Here is an 8,975-nt window from a genome sequence, read left to right as displayed (position 1 = left end):
CTATAAATTTCCAAAGCTATTTAAACCTACTAGACATGCTACTACATGAGCACATGTTTTTAACTGTCAAAAGCTGTAATTTTAAATTTAGACAAACTATTTTGTCAAATGACATTTATTTGGTGCTGAAATTATACACCTTAGGTAATGTAGCATTACCATAATAGAAGTATATATACTAGAGTAATAGATACATTTAAATGCAACTGCTTGCCTCCTTTGGTAGTACACATCCATCAAGCTTAGAATCACAAGTGTAAATCAATATCACATGTAAATGATCTGATTTTTCCTTCCACTTCATTTTACAAGGAGTATTTTCCACATTGTAATCCTTTGTAAAGTGTCATCTATAGAAACTTTGCTCCTTTTGTCTTGGGGACATAAAGATGAAGTGGCTACATTTGGAAATTAATCCCTTTAAATTAAATTAAAAGTATTTGATAGGGTGATGTCCCTGCCTATAAACTGAGATATTACTCTAAGTAGAAAGAGAAAGAATATTTTCTAAAGAGAATATTAAAAAACAAATGTATTTTAACATTAAAATGAGTTTACATCTCTTACTATATTCACACAGATGATAGATAAGCCAGAAAATGTACTGTATTCAATACATATTTACAGTCATTCATGTACAGTCCATCTAGAGCTGTCTTTACCTCTGTAACCCTCAAGTTGTTTTTATATTCCATCCTTATGTTGTATTCAGTTTGGTCAACCTCTCCTACTTAATTAGCTCTTTCCCCACCCTGTGTGCATTAAAATTAACTTTTTCATCACATGCAATATAAACAAAAACACTTAGACTAGGAATGGGATTTATGGGTAGTCTAGCTGAGAAAGATAACAGGCAGTTTGTAGAATTAAAGAAAGAACTATAGGAACTGCCAGCACAAGTTCTTTCAAAAGCATTTCTCTCCTACTACATACAGAGCTCCATGTGAAGGGAATATGGTATGGTGTTGGCTGCATCAACTTAAAAACTGACAAAAAGAGAAAGCTTCTCTTAGCATCAGTTCTAAGGAAGAGCTCTTAATGGCAATATTCCAGTCACATGCTCAGATCTGGATCAATCGTAGTCTAAACTTGAGTTCTTCCAAAAGAAAAATCTTAGATAATGATTTGCAAACAACTAGCTTATTTGAGAGGTGATCCCAGCACTTATTGCAAGGGAATAGGAAAATAAAATAGGGAAGGGAGTGGTTTAATGAGCAGGTTGTTGCTGTGGGCAACTAAGGATCCAGGCTGCTGGAGATCCTCTTCAAAATCATGTGAGACATAACTCAGAGTTGTCACACTAAACAAGAAAGCTGGGGTATGCATCCACAAATACTCTCTCATACATATTTCCATCTTAAATGGGAAAACCTCACAGCATTGTACTTTTTTAAAATCTTTATTGTTGAAAGTATTACATATGCCTCCCTTTTTCTCCCATTGATGTCTCCCAGCCCGCCCCAACCCCCCACCCCACGCCTTCACCATCCTATTGTCTGTGTCCATGGGTTATGCACATATGCATACAAGTTCATTGGTTGATTTCTTACCACCTGTCCTCCCTACCCAGCCTTCCCTCTGAGGTTTGACAGTCTGTTCAATGCTTCTATGTCTCTGGATCTATTTTTGTTCATCAGTTTATGTTGTTCATTAGATTTCACATATGGGTGAGATCATATGTGATTATCTTTCTCTGACTGGCACACATTGTACTTTAATGTTTAGTTAACTTGTGTTTCTCTCCCTTGTGCTTTCAATTTCTTGAGCGCATATCTTTGGAATGTTTTATTTCTCCAGAACCTGTCTCAAGACAGGACACATGGTAATAAATCAATACATATTTGTTGAATCAGTTAATAAAGAATATTCTTTTTTTACAATTTCTAGAACATTATCAACATGCAATTGCAAGACTGACATGTGTTATGTAAAAAGCATAGCTTAGAGGGGCAAAAAAATAGGTGTAGTATGAAGTAAATTTTGAGGTGTGTAAATTGATTGCACACTAAATCACCAAAGCTAATGCTATTGGAATAGCAAGTCTAAAATCCATTTGTTTCTAGGAATCTTATGAAATTAGATTTGTCTTTCTGTGTCACATTTTATATTTATTAAAGCACTGATTTTTTATCACATAAAATTTTAAACAAATAGGATTATATATAAAACAAACCTGTATTGAATTATTATTGCTAAATGTGTCTCTGTGTACCTATTTTCCACTAAAAATTGTTCAATATCATAGGGACCAAATTAACTAGTCTCACCTAAATTCTAATCAGACCAGAGAGAACATTGTTCTTACTTTCTCTTACAACATGATCGAGATAGTTCTGATGTTTTACTACACCTATAATTTTTAAGTAGCTCACATTGCACCAAGATCAATTAGAATGTTTTGACTATAAGTTTCAATCCCACAAAGCAAAATAGTTTCCTGCTGAGCAATCAATTGGGCATAAAGTCAGATTTTAGTTTCTGTACTTGCTGGTTTCTTAGGGTAAATTTTAATGTAATTTATAATTTAGTTGTCTAGTCTGTAGTCACATCATTGCTGTGGTTCTAGGATTTCCTACATCCATATTTTAATTGAGGTAGAACCAATAGATTGACTAAAAACCATTAACAGAATTTCAAAAACATATGCTGAACTCAGATCTTAAGCCCCAAATCTCTTTGCTCATAACATGCGATATTCTATTCACTTGACAAACACCAACAACTTCAGAGTTTCAGGGAACTTCCAAATCCTATATCCGCATAAGATGTTGAGTCTTGGAGTTCTTACTGATTTGAAATCTCAGTAGTCTTCAAAATAGAATTTGAACAAAATATTTTCTTTAAAAAAAGATATAATGGCTTTGACATAGGCCCTGATTTATTTATTTATTTTCCCCCTTATTTATGCATTTATTGATTGATTCATGTATGTGCCCTGCCCTGGAATAGAACCCTTGACATATCAGCATGATGCTCTTAACCAAATGAACCACCCAGCCAGGGCCATGTCTATGATTTTTTAATGTATAACTTTTACCAATTTTTCTATTGGAATATTTGCCCTTTATTTATTTATTTGTAATAGCTCTATTTTTTAAAAAAAATTATCTTTAGCCCTAGCTGGTTTAGCTCAGTGGATAGAGCGTCGGTCTGCGGACTCAAGGGTCCCGGGTTCGATTCCAGTCAAGGGCATATGCCCAGGTAGCGGGCTCGATACCCAGTAGTGGGTGTGAAGAAGGCAGCCAATCAATGATTCCCTCTCATCATTGATGTTTCTATCTCTCTCTTCCCCTCCCTTCCTCTCTGAAATCAATAAAAATATAATTTAAAAAATGATCTTTATTGTTGAAAGTATTACAGATGCCCCCCTCCTTTTTACCCAATGATCCCCTCCACCCTGCACCCCCTCTCCCAGGCCTTCAACCATATTAACAACTATCAAAGTAAATTAGGGTATAATTTCTATAATATTTCAGTTAGCCTCCTTTTAATATTCCGAGGTAGTTTTTTAAAGTAATGTCATAATACTTTAGCTATAGAGGTTGAACTATTAAAGGCAACATAGGTAAACATTTTTACTGCAGTTAGACTTCACAGAAACTTACTTCTACAATTTCTTATAAACACTTTTTTTCATTTAAAACTATTTTTCTTGATTATATATTTGAAGTGCATAAATAATTTGCACTTCAAATATCTATGCACTGGATCACAATTAGAAAGGGCTAAACACACAAATGATTGCACCTACCTGCCACTCTAGCCAAATCATTGATTTCATTAGTCACATTCTCTGGAAGCCTTAAGTAGAATGATGAAATTCCAAGAAGGAATACAAGATTTTACTTATATATGGTAGTAAAATCTGAATAGTCCCTGAGATATTTTTGTAGATGCTCAAGAGGGTGGAAAATCATATCTAGTTGATAGGTGATGATAACATTTTATGATATTTCTGAACTTATTCCCACAACAGGAAAGGAATCTCACTACATTATATAAATTCACTGACTGCGTTTGTGAATTGCAAATGAATTATAGAAAATATGATTTGAAAAACCATGCCTATCTTGTAGAAAATTATCTCTGTTGAAAATAGAAGAGTTTTTATTTAGCTTTAGAAAATATACTGCTGCCCTTCATTAAATATTTATATATTACTTACATTCTGAGAATATATTTGTAGGAGATGTAAAACACAATGGAATAATCCTGCTGAATAAAAGTAGTCTGCTATTGACTATTTTTTCAAAAAGTTTCACTCTCAATTTTTGGTTAAAAGAAAATTTATTCATTTAAATCATGTACTTCATAATTACTGAGGTTAGCAGGACATCAAATGCTCGCCTCACATTTTAACCTGTCTTGATTTTCCTGCCTCATTCCTGAAAACATTTATCATATGCTTTATATGCCCATATTATATGCTCTATATCCATGTTATTTTTGCAAAATACAATTACTAATGACTTTTCTGCTTCTAGTTACAATCCCTGCGAAGGCCCAGAAGTTTCTGTTGTGTACACAGGTGCAAAGACTTGCCTCTATATTCTTATAATAGATTACCGTATGTAATCAAGATGTTTTGAACAGTTTGTAAAAACAAACAGAAATAGATTTGACTGAAGTACCTAATTAATTGACATAGTCTAAGCTGGCCTTTTTGGACAGAAGATTAAATAAGTGTTATTCTTACCTTTAAAGTACTCCTATTCTAGTAGAGCCAGTAACAAGAAAAGAAACAAGCACCCATGAGTGACTATTAAGAAATAAATAATAGTTACACACCTCCAAACACAATGTGATTTTTATATTGTGCTTATGACACATTCCAGTTACAATAAAAAAATATGATGTGCTTGTTTTATGGCAGAAGCATTACTACTAAATGTGGTAATAGTTCTTGTGTAGCCAGTAGTATGTGAGCACTGACCTTTAACCCAGACTACTTGTGCATTAATCAGACTGCCCTCAGTTACAGCTGAAGAGATCCCAAATCAAGCATTCTTGATAATAGGTAAAGTTATTGACTGATATGACCCAGAAAGTTAGAACTAGCCTCGCTACAGGTATGGATCGATTCAGAGATTCCAAGAATATTCCTTGATGTGCCCATTCTCTATCTCTTACTTGGTCTTTCTCTTGTAGTACAAAGTAGTCCCAACAGTCACATCATATTAGTTTAGCAATCTAAGCAGAAAGAAGTAATGTTTATAGATAGCTCCAGGAGAAAAGTTACAGCTAAGCATTTGATTACCCTAGATCAGCAATAGCCAATATTTTTCATCTCATGGCCCGCAGAAACTAATTATTAAAATTCTGCAGCACACCAAAAATATATTTTTTATTATTTGCCAATCTGATCCCCTCCCCCAAAATAGGTATAATTTTGATTCATTCACACAAGATGGCTAGGTATTGTTGTGTTGGCTATTGTCATTTCTTTGTTTGACAATATAAGGGAAAGAGACCAGTGTCCCTGACTAAATAGTCAGGAATTGCATGTTTTTTGTTTTGTTTGTTTTTTGTTTTATTAATCCTCACCCAAGGATATTTTTCATTGATTTTTACAGAGAGTGAAAGGGAGAGGGCGAGATAGAGAGAAAAACAATGAGAGAGACACATTGATTAGTTGCCTCCCACAGGGGCCCTGATCCAGCCTGCAACCAAGGTATGTGCCCTTGACCGGAATTGAACCCCAGACCCTTCAGTTCCCAGGTCGACGCTCTATCCACTGAGCCAAATTGGCTAGGGCCAGGCATTGCACGTTTTAAAAATTCTTGTGGCACACTAGTGTGCCTGCAACAGCACACCATTTGAAAACCGTTGCCCTAGATTATACTGGCATTGCCAGTAACAATATATGGACAAGATTATTCAGGAAAGAAAAACTGTTAGCAAAGAATGAGAGAGGATTTCTGAGAAAAAGAAAAAAAGAGAGAGAGAGCCCAAAGCTACAAAATTTCACCCTTTCCCTTTTCTCTATTACTATTTAAGTTAACTTTTTATATTATTCCCCCAGTACGCTTATATGCCTGCATTTGGAATCAGATACCCCCACATCCCCCAATGGTGAATAGGTGTTCTCTCACCCATTCTTAAGAAGCCATCATCCATAGAGAAAAAAACAAAACAAAACAAAAATAAGCTCTTACCTTCTCTACACACACAATAATGATTTCCATCCACCAAAGTCAAGCATGTTGAGTTGTTCCTGCAGGGGTCAGTGAGTGCATCATAGGAGTTATAGTGTTGATGGCAGAATTTTCCAGTATAAAAGGGTGGGCACAGGCATACAAATTGCCCAGGGATGGTAGACTTCTGACAAAGAGCTCCATTCAGGCACGGGTCAGAGTCACATTCATTTGTTTCTTCACTATAGTTTTGTCCAGTCCATTCGGATGTACATTCACAGCTGAAATAAAATTTTAAGATATCTGAACAATGCTGGTTCAAATGTATTCTTTGCATTTTCAATGTAATTACTACATTGGACTATGTGGCTTTTTTATTTATGATAAGATCAATAAATGACGCATACTTTAAAAATAGTTTGCCTGATTGTCTGAGACAATTTAATGTATATTACTACAAAACTGACTACATTGGCTGAAATACAATTTAAGGAGCATTTGGTGAATTTCTAATATAGTTAGGCACTGAGACATATCAGAGAAAAAATGTGCTACTAATTTCAATTTTAGCAATTATTGAGATGAATTACCAATTGTGAAAATTTTCTCAATTATTTATTTTATGTAAAATAAATTTTACCATTGGAATCAGTGTTTATAAGCCTAAGGTGATATTTAATTCAAAATATTTAGCAACATGTGATTTGTATAATGACCAGAATATTTATAATAAGGTGCACCTTTATGTTAAGCATCTTTGTTTCAATTTTTTGTATGCTTTAAAAATATATTTCCTATTGATATATGAATAATGTGGAAAATTTTAAGAGAAAGCAAACAAATAAAAATTGAGGCATTTGGATCTTATCTGTACATCACAAACTATAGCTCATTTTAAGCCTCAGCCATCCAATATCTGTCATTCTCTTGGAAATATTTGACTTCAAATCGCATTTTTAGTCAAACATCTTCCAGCAAACTAGGCTACTAGTAAGTTCTGCTACTACTAGTAAGAGCAGGGGGATTCTGACAGATAACACAGGAAAAAGTGTTTTCCACATAAGTATTATGCAAATAATGGAAATGGACAGGCAATAATGAAATGTGCCAATAGGGGGTAAATGTGAAGATTGTTGATTTATTGGTTGAGTGGAAGTCAACCAAAAACTGTGGGCAGGTTCAGAGACAGAACTCCTGTCAGTCTGCGGGCAAGGCAGAGCTCCGAGTCTTGAGTAAATGTACTGTTTGACAAATAACAAAGCATGAGACAAGGCATAGAGGATATTAGAAGTATAGTTTTCAGAAAAGAATTCCTTTACTGACAGATGCATTGAGGTTATATGAAAAGAATATGACATTACTGAAACATCTAACTTGCTTCTTGATATTTGGCTGAAAAGAAAAAAAAGGAAAGGATAAAAAGAAGGAAAGGAGAAGGGAAGGAAGCAGAGAGGATGAAAAGGGAGAAAGAATTAAAAAGAAGAGAAATAAAAGAAATACTAAGTAAATAACTTAATTTTCAGTGTCAAAGCCCCAGGAATATCTTGCCCATTCTGTTTTAATAAATACAGAGGACACCAATATAGTGAGAGGAGATAGTTGAATGACTAGCGTGCACTGGTACTTAAAATTAATAAGTAAGATACCTAGAAATAAACTTGACTAAGGAGGTAAAAGACCTATACATGGAAAACTATAGGACACTGAAAAAGGAGCTAGAGGAAGACATAAATAGATGGAAGAACATACCATATTCATGGATTGGTAGAATTAACATCATCAAGATGTCCATATTACCCAAAGCAATCTATAGATTCAATGCACTCCCCATTAAAACACCAAGGACAAACTTTCCAAAAATTCATCTGGAATAAAAAAAGACCCCGATTAGCTACAGCAATCCTGAGGGTTGTGGGTGGTGCTAAACCCATGTGGTACATTCATGGCCACAGAGGCCCAACCCTGCCCTTGGCTTGTGGGCAACTCCAAATTAGGGGGTGTGGCTGACAAGGTCCCCAGAACATGTTTACTACTCATTTTAGGAAGTAGGTATTATTATTATTTTTACATATAAAGGGGGAGGCTAAAAAAGTTTGACCACAGTCACACAGTTAACAAGTGCAGAATTGGAAAAAAAAAAAAAAAAAAAAAAAAAAAGAAGAAACTAGACCATCAACTTACACCATACACAAAAATAACATAAACTCAAAATGGATAAAGGACTTAAACGTAAGATGGGAAACCATAAAAATATTAGAGGAATCCACAGGCAGCAAAATCTCAGACAGATGCCGAAGCAATATCTTCACTGATATAGCTCCTAGAGCAATGGCAACTAGAGAGAAATTAAACAAATGGGACTACATCAAAATAAAAAGCTTTTGTATAGCAAAAGAACCATCAACAAAACAACAAGAAAGCCCACTGCATGAGAGAACATACTTGCCAATGTTACCACCAATAAGGGTTTAATCTCCAACATTTACAGCTTAACAAAAGGAAGATAACTCAATAAAAAAATGGGCAATGGACCTAAATAGGTATTTTTCAAAAGAAGACATAAGGAAGGGCAAGAGACATATGAAAACATGATCAAATTCACTAATCATCAGAGAGATACAAATCAAAACGACAATGTGGTACCATCTCAAACCTGTCAGAATGGCTATCATCAAAAAATGACAAGTGCTGGCAAGGATGCAGAGAAAAAGGAACCCTCGTGCACTGCTGGTGGGAATGCAGACTGGTGCAGCCATTGTGGAGAACAGTATGGAATTTCCACAAAAAACTAAAAATGGAACTCCCATTTGACCCAGTGATCCCACTTCTAGGAATATATCC

The sequence above is a fragment of the Myotis brandtii genome, unplaced genomic scaffold, assembly GCF_000412655.1.
Source record: "Myotis brandtii unplaced genomic scaffold, ASM41265v1 scaffold750, whole genome shotgun sequence".
NCBI lineage: Eukaryota > Metazoa > Chordata > Mammalia > Chiroptera > Vespertilionidae > Myotis > Myotis brandtii.
The sequence above is the reverse complement of the archived record's forward strand: the minus strand, read 5'-3'. Positions refer to the sequence as shown.